The sequence below is a fragment of the Dama dama genome, chromosome X (assembly GCF_033118175.1).
Source record: "Dama dama isolate Ldn47 chromosome X, ASM3311817v1, whole genome shotgun sequence".
Taxonomy (NCBI): Eukaryota; Metazoa; Chordata; class Mammalia; order Artiodactyla; family Cervidae; genus Dama; species Dama dama.
In genome coordinates, this window is record NC_083714.1 from 20241192 (window position 1) to 20253571 (window position 12380).

General features: G+C 42.9%; 1 pseudogene; it reads right to left on the bottom strand.

Annotated features, from left to right (window-relative positions):
• Nucleotides 1-4158: 4158 nt before the first annotated feature.
• On the bottom strand, nucleotides 4159-12076 carry LOC133052559 (endogenous retrovirus group PABLB member 1 Env polyprotein-like; annotated as a pseudogene).
• Between the last annotated feature and the right edge of the window lie 304 nt (nucleotides 12077-12380).

A 12380-nucleotide genomic window follows, 5' to 3' on the forward strand; every position in this document is an offset into this window, starting at 1 on the left:
GCTGCAGTCACTGTCTGCAATGATTTTGGAGCCCAAAAAATTAAGTGTGTTACTGTTTCCATTGTTTCACCATCTATTTGCCATAAAGTGATGGGCCTGGATGCCATGATCTTAGTTTTTTGAGTGTTAAGTTCTAAGTCAGCTTTTTCACTCTTCTCTTTCACCTTCATCCAGAGGCTCTTTGGTTCCTCTTAGCTTTCTGCCATAAGGGGGATGTCATCTGCATATCTCAGGTTATTGATATTTCTCCCTGCAATCTTGATTCCAGCTTGTGCTTCATCCAGCCTGACATTTTGCATGATGTACTCTACATATAAGTTAAATGAGCAGGGTGACAATATATAGCCTTGACATACTCCTTTCCCAATTTGGAAACAGTCCGTTGTTCCATGTCCCTTTTTAACTGTTGCTTCTTGACCTGTATACAGGTTTCTCAGGAGGCAGGTAAAGTGGTCTGGTATTCCCATCTCCTTAAGAATTTTCCACAGTTTGTTGTGTTCCACATAGTCAAAAGCTTTAGAGTAGTCCAAGAAGCAGAAGTAGATGTTTCTCTGGAGTTCTCTTCTTTTTCTATGATCCAGCGGATGTTGGCAATTTGATCTCTGGTTCCTCTGCCTTTTCTAAACCCAGCTTGTACATCTGGAAGTTCTTGGTTCATGTAGTGTTGAAGCCTAGCTTGGAGGATTTTGAGCATAACCTTGTTATCATATAAAATTAGGGCAATTGTGTGGTAGTTTGAATATTCTTTGGCATTGCCTTTCTTTGGGATTGGAATGAAAACTGACCTTTTCCAGTCCTGTGGCCACTGCTGAGTTTCCCAAATTTTCTGACAGATTGAGTGCAGCACTTTAACAGCATCATCTTTGGGAATTTGAAATAGCTCAGCTGGGATTCCACCACCTCCACTAGCTTTGTTTGTAATGATGCTTCCTAATCATCTGCATATCTGAGGTTGTTGATATTTCTCCTGGCAAATGTGGTCCACTGGAGAAGGGAATGACAAACCACTTCAGTATTCTTGCCTTAAGAACCCCATGAACAGTATGAAGTGGAATACAAGATTTCCATGCAAACTCTGGGACCCTGTAGCAAGAAAACATCTGATTAAATATGAAGGAAGCTTTCAAGCAAATGAAAGAGTGTACTACTTTGTCTGGTGGAATTTGAATTTAGGGCATTTGTCATCATTGAAGTGATGTAGGTGGAAAATATGTTTGTATAACTTCTTTTAGCTGCCCCATTTCCTATTTCTAGGAGATCTTCTATCTCTTCCTCTATTGTGCTTCTGATATCTTTCCTAAGACACTACTGGAGGAAGTGAGAGGTAGACTGAGAAATGTTTTAAGAAGTGGATTTCAAAGTGTGATTTTTAGGCTAATAAAATAAGGGGAAGTTAATTATTTGGGATATAACCCTAATCTCTTAGGGCTGATAACCATTGGGAGCACATTTCCACATAAACCTTAGAAATCATTTTCAGTCTTAGTGTGTGTTTTTTTAATCCTATAGGCATTCAAGGGAGAGTGAGGCTTAGAGGAGGAGGTGGGTCTTTTCCAAGCCTTGCAATGAAAACAGTGATTCTTGGTGGGGAACACATTCAAATTGTGGATCCAGAAAGAGGAAGTGAAGCCATAATGAAATTCAGATTAGAAGGAAGTGCCCAAGGCCCAGATGAGATAAGGAGGGTAGTAAAGCTTATCTTATTTGGATCAACAATAGTAAGCATGTGCTGGACAAAGTGCCAAACACTATATGTGTTACCTCATTTAATCAACACAAATTTATGGGATAAGTACTATTATTTCACTCATTTTACAGATGAGAAAATTGTTTCAAAGATCTAATAATTTTCCCAAAGTCACCCATCTAATATGCATTAAAAAAAAAAAAAGGATAGAAACATAGACCTGTGTAGCCCTGTTTAACCAGTTTAGTATACTGTCTTGAGTCGATCTATCTCTTCTGGGTTCCAGGGTGTTCATAAGCAGGAAAGTAAATGACCACATTTGGTTATATCTCAGTCCCTAAACTCAGGTTATTATAATTTGGAGAATAAGAAATACTGAGACTATATTGAGACAGACTCCAATTCCTGTCTTTAAATCTTCCCTTTCTATTGGTATGACCAAAAGATTGGTTGGGTTTTTCCATAAGATGTTATGGAAAGAAAAACCTGAACAAACTTTTTGGACAACCCAATAGATGTTTGTTCATGTACAACCACCATGCTTCAAGAGGAAGACTTGAAGAATATGGGTCCTATGAAGGATGCTATGGAAGCTGGTCACAATGATGAAGGGACCCAGTGGCTTATCTTTTGAGAGACAGATGAAGAATTGTGAGATGATTAGTTCAAGAAGAAAAGTCTATTGACACATGGTAACTTACTGTCTTTAAATAGTTTATAGACTGCCACATGGAATCAGCATTAGGCTTATTCTATATAGCTTTATAGGGGAAATGTGGAAACAATTGAAAGATGTTAGGGGAAAAAAATTTTAAATCAACAGAAAAATTCATAAATGTGACACAGTTTCATTACATTATTTTGTGCCTTGGACCCTTTTACAAATCTGGAAAAGCCTGTGAACTCTTCTCAAAGGAATGTTTATAAGTGCATAAAAAGTGTGTTGAAAATATCTGTTTTTTGGTTACTGATAACACTGGTAGGGTTTGTTGCCTATATTCATAATAGAAAAAAATGGTAAATTTCAGTTAGAGATTAAGAAAAATATATATTTTCTCCCATTGAAGTTTATGGTACCTCTAAGGGATTTGTGGATTCCATGATAAGATCTTCTGATTTAGAGGTATCCAATAGTGGAATGCAAAGTCATGTAATGTGTCTTTAATGTCACAAGAACAATTTTTAAAGAAAGACTGTTAGGGATGTTTAAATAGGATTCCAGCTTTGGTTACATACTGGATGAGAGAAACTCCCCATGGTACTAATTATAATAATCTATGCTGAAAACTGTTTAATGACTTTTATTATTTACCTCAGGGATTTTTACTTTTTTAAGCAGCAGAAGACTTTCTTCAAAAGAAAATTTTACATGATCCCTCACTATATCAAACAGAAAAAAATGGGATCATGTTTACATAGAAATGGAGGCCCTAGATCTCTGCTTGCTTAGCTTCCTCACTCACCACCTTTCTTCTTCCCCACCTGCATTGAATTGAAGTCTCTGTTTTGACTGTGCTATCGCTTCTGAAAAGCTCTGGGGCTCTGTTAAACACAGGATCAAATATAAGCTCCTTAGACTTGCATTCAATGCCATGTAAAATCTTACCTCTCAGCTGCTGCTCAACTGAGCACTCATTGTCTCCAAACTACCCACAACATTCCTGACACCACACCTTTGTTCACACTGCTCCCTAGTCTGGAATGCCCTACACGCCCTCCTCTCTGCCATTTCCCTAAACTATATCCTTCTTTGAGTTCAAATCAGGTTCCACTTCCTCCAAGAAGTATTCTCTGATCAGTCACCCTTGGTGATTGTTCCTGCCCTCTGATTCATTTTAAGACTTCTCTGCATTTGACACTATGTTGTTGTAGCCACACGTTCCAGGAAACAAACTCATTCAGAAGGACAATGCAGATAGTGGAGTGCAGTTTATTACACCAGTGGGCCCAAGGCAGAGTCTCTTCTTAGCCAAGGACCCCGACCAGCATTTGTGAAAATCTTTTATACCCCATGTGTACGTGTCCAAACCCACCACCCCAAATTCCTTGAGACTTACATAAACAAAGGAAGGGTAAATATAAACACAATAACCCCATTATTCATGTGTTATGTGTTCAAACAGTTAATAATCAATAAGCCTGTGGTTACATTCCAACCAGTTAATAACCGATAAGCCTGTGGTTACATTCCGATAGATACAGAAAAAATTTATGACCTGTCCAGAGGCAGGGGTGATTGGAGTATGTTTTCTCTTAGGCGATGAGTAACGTGGATATGATAGTCAAGACTCCCCTGTCCAGAGGGGGTCTTATCCTTCTGTTGTAGTTTCCATAGGCACTAAGCACAGAGCTCAGTCCATTGGAGAGGTGACCGAGCATGATCAGCATGAACAGGCCTAAGATGGAGTCCAGGCCCTATGAATTCCTTCTTCATTCCCTCCTCTTGATGCTCTTAGTTTGTGTAACAAGCATCATTTATTAAGATATATATTAGTCCTCCGGCCACCCACATGAGAGAACGCTATCAACCTCTGGGTTACAAAATTCACAAGGCATTTTAAGAAGCAGGGCCCACAAAGCAGAACTATCAGGGCAACTATAACAGTGGTAAATATAGTTTTCCACCAATTGCCCTTCACCCAAGATAGAACCAAAGTCAAGAAAGGAATGTTTTCATTTGACATTGCTTTTACCTGGTTTTTCATGTCATCTAAAGCAGTTGATACATTGCCAGATAAGTCAGGAATGTATACACAACATTCAACCTTAATTATAGCACAGGTCCCTCCTTGAGCAGCTGTGAGTATGTCCAAAGATATTCTATTATGAATTACTGCTTTTCTCATTCAGATTTGCTCTTCATTTAAGGCTTGGATGGTTTTTGTTCTATCTAGGAGGGCCTGTTTTGTGAAATTAGTCAAGGCCTCTACTTTAATCATAATATCTGTTGTCCCTATAGAGGGTACGAATAAGGCAGCAATATACTTATACCATCGAAACACAGATCTTGTTCACCTAGCATGTAAATAAGGTAGATTTACCGGGGCTTGTTGTAGGTTAGGCTTTTGTTACACTGGCATTTATATCAAATGTAACCCCATGACCCGAGTCTGTTGACTGTAGGTCTTACACCGAGAGAGCAAGGAGAGGTTATGATTGACAAAAGAGAGGAAAGTCTCTTTTTGTCATCCCAGAAAAGAGCAGAGTTGTTTAAAATCTCCTTGGCAGAGTGGTGACACCCACGAAGGAAGTCCATCCATCACTGACAGAGGCATAGCCTCACATACCCAGCAGTTGGAAGTGTTGTGGAAGTCTGCATAGGAATGTGCTCATGAGATGAAAACACTGTCCTGAGTTAAAACAGAAATTAAATTCAAAATCACGTTGATGAGGCCAAGCAGCAGGAGTTGATTGTGCGGTTTCATCCTGAAGGGGCTCTTCCGGGATCTTCTTTTCCTTTTTCTTAAGGATAGTCTTAGTCTCTCGAGGGTCAGCGGGGTCCCTCTGTGCAGTACACTCAGCGTTTTTTGGGGTCTGCATGGTATGTTCTCTTCACCCTCGTATGATGGATCCAAGGGACAATACCTGCAACTTTAACTGCAGTAGGGGTAATTAGAATAACAGTATAAGGGCCCTTCCACCGAGGGGCTAGCAAATCATGTTTCCAATCTTTGGTTCCCCAAGGGGGAACAGCATCGTTTCTTACAAACTTAGTTACCCGATTTATTACCTTACCCAGTTCCATCTGCTGTGAAATCCTATCCCCCCTTACCTGAGGCAAATTTGTTGACACCTGTTTTATTATGGGAGGGGGCCTCCCATACACAATTTCATATGGAGAATAGCCTTGGGACTGTGGGGTCATCCTGAGTCTGAGCAGAGCCATCGAAAGCAAGTCCACCCAGGAGCAGTCAGTCTCTATGATCCACTTGGAGAGTCTCTTTAAGTGTCTGGTTGGTTCATTCCACCATCTCAGAACTCTGGGCCTATATGCACTGTGCAGTTTCCATTTGATGTTTAAAGTTTTGCTTACAAAGTGGGTGCAAGGACCCCTACCTATCACCCCCACTGTCCCACCCTATTTCCTTGATTTTAACATCTCTGGAATAAAGATAATCTCATAATGGAAAAAAAAAAACATAGAGTGATATCACAAATTCTTATGTTGATTTATGGCAAAAACCATTACAGTATTGTAAAGTAATTATCTCCCAATAAACTAAATAAATTAATTTTTTAAAAAAATAATAAATAGATAAACAATAAGGTCCTACTGCATAGCACAGGGAACTGTTTTCAATATAATATAATGACAAATAATATGTATATGTACAACTGAATCACTTTGCTGTACATCAGAAACTAACACAACATTGTAAATACTCTATACTTAAATAAATAAGTAAAAATAAATAAAAGACAAAAAAATAAAAAAAATGAAAAATTAAGTTTTGCTTACATGTTGTACTAAATCAGCTACAAAAGCCGGGCCATTGTCTGAACCAATGCTGGTAGGAAGTCCAAATCTGGGAACTATTTCCCTAAGCAGGCACCAGGCTACTTCTGATACTCTTTCGGTCCAGGTAGGAAAAGCTTCTACCCATCCCGAGAACGTACATACCATGACCAGCAGCTAATGGTAGTGTCAGTGAGGTTTCTTTTCAGTGAAGTTCACTCCCAGGTGTTCAAAGGGCAGCGTGCCTTTCAGCTGAATACCTGGAGGTTTTTGTCTGAATACCTGAGAGGTAGCATTAACCTGTGAGCAGGCAGCACGGCCTAGGTGGGTCGCTTGGTATGTTTGGCTTACCAGAGTATGTGCCAGCTCCTCCGGTACCAATAATTTGCCACTTGGCAAGTCCCACCATCCCTTTTCAGTCATAATGGCCCCTTCTGCTTTGGCTAACCTGACAGCCTCTGTCTTTGTTTTATCAGGCTAGTGCCATCGGTATATAGGACCCAATTAGGGTCTGGAACCTTGTGTCCTTCTTTAAAACAAACCCCAGATACCTTACCTCCTCCTTGCAGATCTGTGCCTTCTTCTTTGACACCTGGTAACCTGCTGGGTAAGCAGCTCGAGCAGTGCTTTTGTCCCTTTCCAGCATTTTTCCTTGGTCTCGGCAGCCAGCAGCAGGTCATTCCCGTATTGTAGGAGCCAACATCCATACTCTTCCAGATGGAATGAGTTCAGGTCAGAAGCCAAGGCTTCCCCAAAGATGGCTGGGGAGTTCTTAAACGCTTGGGGAGTCCAGATGAGCTGTTGTTTGGTGCCCCTGACTGGATCTTCCCATTCAAAGGCAAAGATGGGCTGTGACGCTGGGGCAAGGCATACTCATAAGAAGGCACCCTTGAGATCTAGGCAAGTATAAACTTTAGTCCTCGGTGGGAGGAGGCTAAGTAAGGTATAGGGGTTTAGAACAGTGGGCTGTAAAGTCACAGTAGCCTGGTTGATTAGCCTGAGATCTTGTACAGGCCTATAGTCCTGTCCTCCTTCCTTTTTGACTGGCAGGATCAGCGTATTCCAAGCCGACTGGCACTCTACTAGATTGCCCAATTGTTTCAGTCTACTGATGTGGGGCAGTATGCCGGCCTGGGCCTCTATCAATAGCGGGTACTGGTGCTTTCTAACTGGGATGGTGCCTGTTTTGTGTTCTATTATCACTGGGGCTTGATGTTTAGCCAGCCTGGGGGGAGGGGGCAGTTGTCTTCCGCCCAGACCTCAGTGAATAATTGAGTTAGCTCTCTCTCATGCTCTTCCAGCCCACCCGGTTCTTCCTTCGGAGGCTCATGCAACCTGCACTCATCTTGGGGTGGTATTGAGAGAGAGAGCAAATAAGTCATAGTGTCCATCTGGAAGGTGGGCCTCTCCTCAGGGGAGAAAGTCACTGGTGCTCCTAGTTTGGAGAGCAAGTCTCTTCCCAACAGGGGTACTGGGCACTCAGGAATGTGGAGAAATTCATGAATCACTTGGTGTCCCCCCATCTGACATTTTCTGGGCTGGCAAAACAATTTAATCATCTCTTCTCCCGATACCCCAGTTACAGCGATAGTCTTTTTGGACAGTGGTGCCACATGTTTTGTAACTACCAACAGTTCTGCTCCTGTATCCACCATGAAGTCATTGTTTTGGTCCCCCACTTTTAAGGTTACCAAGGGCTCTCAGGGACCTGATATCTCTGAGCCCTGGCAGCCCTATTTAATTTCCAAGTCAGCAAGCCCCACAACTGCGGGAGCTTCCTCTTCCTTCCTTGCATTAGGGCATTCATTCTTCCAGTGGCCCAAAGCTCCACAGGGGGCACACTGGTTTGGCTGTAACGGAGCCCGGGGCCTCCGTTGGGACCAGTTGAAGGACTGCCCTCTCCCTGGGGCAGATGAGGTTTTCCGGAGGGCCCGAGATAGACTTTCCTAGAGCAGCAGCTAGCATTGTAAATCTCTTGTCTGTTCTCTTTCGTTCCCTCCAGCTCTCTGTCAGAGTACAGTTCAGTTCAGTTCAGTCGCTCAGTCATGTCCAACTCTTTGCTACCCCATGAACTGCAGCACGCCAGGCCTCCCTGTCCATCATCAACTCCCGGAGTTTGCTCAAACTCATGTCCATCAAGTCGGTGATGCCATCCAGCATCGTCCCTTTCTCCTCCTGCCGCCAATCCCTCCCAGCATCAGGGTCTTTTCCAATGAGCCAACTCTATGTATGAAGTGGCCAAAGTATTGGAGTTTCAGCTTCAGCATCAGTATTTCCAAAGAACACCCAGGACTGATCTCCCCGAGGATGGACTGGTTGGATCTCCTTGCAGTCCAAGGGACTCTCAAGAGTCTTCTCCAACACTACAGTTCAAAAGCATCAAATTTTCGGCGCTCAGCTTTCTTCATAGTCCAACTCTCACATCTATACATGACCACTGGAAAAATGATAGCCTTGACTACACGGACCTTTGTTGGCAAAGTAATGTCTCTGCTTTTTAATATGCTATCTAGGTTGGTCATAACTTTCCTTACAAGGAGTAAGCGTCTTTTAATTTCATGGCTGAAATCAACATCTACAGTGCTTTTGGAGCCCCCCAAAATAAAGTCTGACACTGTTTCCACTGTTTCCCCATCTATTTCCCATGAAGTGATGGGACCAGATGCCATGATCTTAGTTTTCTGAATGTTAAGCTTTAAGCCAACTTTTTCACTCTCCTCTTTCACTTTCATCAAGAGGCTTTTAAGTTCCTCTTCACTTTCTGTCATAAGGGTGATGTTATCTGCATATCTGAGGCTATTGATATTTCTCCCGGCAATCTTGATTCCAGCTTGTGCTTCCTCCAGCCCAACGTTTCTCATGATATACTCTGCATAAAAGTTGAATAAGCAGGGTGACAGTATGCAGCCTAGGCGTACTCCTTTTCCTATTTGAAACCAGTCTGTTGTTCCATGTCCAGTTCTAACTGTTGCTTCTTTACCTGCATACAGGTTTCTCAAGAGGCAGATCAGGTGGTCTGGTATGCGCTTCTCTTTCAGAATTTTCCACAGTTTATTGTGATCCACACAGTCTAAGGCTTTGGCATAATCAATAAAGCAGAAATCGATGATTTTCTGGAACTCTCTTGCTTTTTTGATGATCCAGCAGATGTTGACAATTTGATCTCTGGTTCCTCTGCCTTTTCTAAAACCAGCTTGAACTTCTGGAAGTTCATGGTTCATGTATTGCTGAAGCCTGGCTTGGAGAATTTTGAGAATTACTTTACTAGCGTGTGAGATGAGTGCAATTGTATGGTAATTTGAGCATTCTTTGGGATTGGAATGAAAGCTGACCCTTTCCAGTCTTGTGGCCACTGCTGAGTTTTCCAAATTTGCTGGCATATTGAGTGCAGCACTTTCACAGCATCATCTTTCAGGATTTGAAATAGCTCAATTGGAATTCCATCACATCTACTAGCTTTGTTCGTAGTGATGCTTTCTAAGGCCCACTTGACTTCACCTTCCAGGATGTCTGGCTCTAGGTGAGTGACCACACCATCGTGATTATCTGGGTCGTGAAGATCTTTTTTGTACAGTTCTTCTGTGTATTCTTGCCACTTCTTCTTAATATCTTCTGCTTCTGTTAGGTCCATACCATTTCTGTCTTTTATCAAACCCGTCTTTGCATGAAATGTTCCCTTGGTATCTCTAATTTTCTCGAAGAGCTCTCTAGTCTTTCCCATTCTGTTGTTTTCCTCTATTTCTTTGCATTAATCATTGAGGAAGGCTTTCTTATCTCTCCTTGCTATTCTTTGGAACTCTGCATTCAAATGGGAATATCTTTCCTTTTCTCCTTTGCTTTTCACTTCTCTTCTTTCCCCAGCTATTTGTAAGGCCTCCTCAGGCAACCATTTTGCCTTTTTGCATTTCTTTTTCATGAGGATGGTCTTGATCCCGGTCTCCTGTGAAAGTGAACTTGCTCAGTCGTGTCTGACTCTATTGTGACCCCATGGGCTGTAACCTATCAGGCTCCCCAGTCCATGGAATTTTCCAAGCATGAGTACTGGAGTGGGTTGCCATTTCCTTCTCCAGGGGATCGTCCCAACCCAGGGATTGAACCCGGGTCTCCTGCATTGCAGGCAAACACTTTACCGTCTGAGCCACCAGGGAAAAGCTGTGTCCTGTACAATGTCCCAAACCTCCATCCATAGTTCATCAGGCACTCTGTCTATCAGATCTAGTCCCTTAAATCTATTTCTCACTTCCACTGTATAGTCATAAGGGATTTGATTTAGGTCATACCTGAATGGTCTAGTGGTTTCCCCTACTTTCTTCAGTTTAAGTCTGAATTTGGCAACAAGGAGTTCATGATCTGAGCCACAGTCATCTCCTGGTCTTGTTTTTGCTGACTGTATAGAGCTTCTCCATCTTTGGCTGAAAAAAATATAATCAATCTGATTTCAGTGTTGACCATCTGGTGATGTCCATGTGTAGTCTTCTCTTGTGTTGTTGGAAGAGGGTGTTTGCTATGACCAGTGTGTTCTCTTGGCAAAACTCTATTAGCCTTTGCTCTGCTTCATTCCATACCCCAAGGCCAAATGTCCCTGTACTCCAGGTGTTTCTTGACTTCTTACTTTTGCATTCCAGTCCCCTATAATGAAAAAGACATCTTTTTTGGCTGTTAGTTCTAAAAGGTGTTGTACCCTTCAACTTCAGCTTCTTCAGCATTACTAATTGGGGCCTAGGCTTGGATTACCATGATATTGAATGGTTTGCCTTGGAAACGAACAGAGATCATTCTGTCTTTTTTGAGATTGCATCCAATTACTGCACTTCGGACTCTTTTGTTGACCATGATGGCTACTCCATTTCTTCTAAGGGATTCCTGACAATAGTAGTAGATATAATGGTCATCTGAGTTAAATTCACCCATTCCAATCCATTTTAGTTCACTGATTCCTAGAATGTCGACATTCACTCTTGCCATCTCCTGTTTGACCACTTCCAATTTGCCTTGATTCATGGACCTAACATTCCAGGTTCCTATGCAATATTGCTTTTTACAGCATCAGACCTTGCTTCTGTTACCAGTCCCATCCACAACTGGGTATTATTTTTGCTTCGGTTCCATCCCTTCATTCTTTCTGGAGTTATTTCTCCATTGATCTCCATTAGCATATTGGGCACCTACCGACCTGGGTAGTTCCTCTTTCAGTATCCTATCATTATGCCTTTTCATACTGTTCATGGGGTTCTCAAGGCAAGAATACTGAAGTGGTTTGCCATTCCCTTCTCCAGTGGACCACATTCTGTCAGACCTCTCCACCATGACCCGACTGTCTTGGGTGGCCCCACACGCCATGGCTTAGTTTCATTGAGTTAGACAAAGTTGTGGTCTGTGTGATCAGATTGGCTAGTTTTCTGTGATTATGGTTTCAGTGTGTCTGCCCTCAGATGCCCTCTCGCAACACTTACTGTCTTACTTGGGTTTCTCTTACCTTGGACGTGGGTATCTCTTCATGGCTGCTCCAGCAAAGCGCAGCCGCTGCTCCTTACCTTGGACGAGGGGTATCTCCTCATGGCCACCCCTCCTGACCTGGAATGTGGAGTAGCTCCTCTCAGCCCTCCTGTGCCCACGCAGTCACCGCTCCTTGGATGTGGGGTTGCTCCTGGCAGAGCGCAGTCTCTGCTTAATTCCAACGTCTCCCTCCCCTTCTTGTCAGTACTCACCGGGAGAGGCGGGTATAGCTTGGACGGTTCGGGTGGAGCCGGATCCTGGAAGTGTTGGCCAGAGGCTTCTGTTACCGGAATTGGAGCCTGCCAAAATGGCGGCTCTACAAACTCAGGGAGAGCTGGTGGAAGAGCAGTGGCTGCTGCAGGAACTTCACCTGGCTCTGGATTGGGCATTAAGGTGGGCTCCAGTCCTGGTGGAGCACTGGGAGGCAGGCATGTCATTATCCAGTATCAGGGAGGGGTCAGGTCATCCCCATCCAAATCCTGTAGAATTTCCTTTTTTATCTTCAATTTTTGTGCCATTAATATTTTTCCCTTTCCCTTCTGGATACAGAACCTTGTCCAAGTAGGAGGGTCTTGAGCTAACCCTAGCCATGAGTCAATATATGGATATTGATCTGGGTGTCCTGGCTCTCCTGTGACTACTGTATAGATTGCTTCCACTATTTTTAAGTTCATGGTCTTCTCTGGTGGCCATCCTACTCCCATAGGGGGACATTTGACCTCACAGAGTATGTGCAGGCAG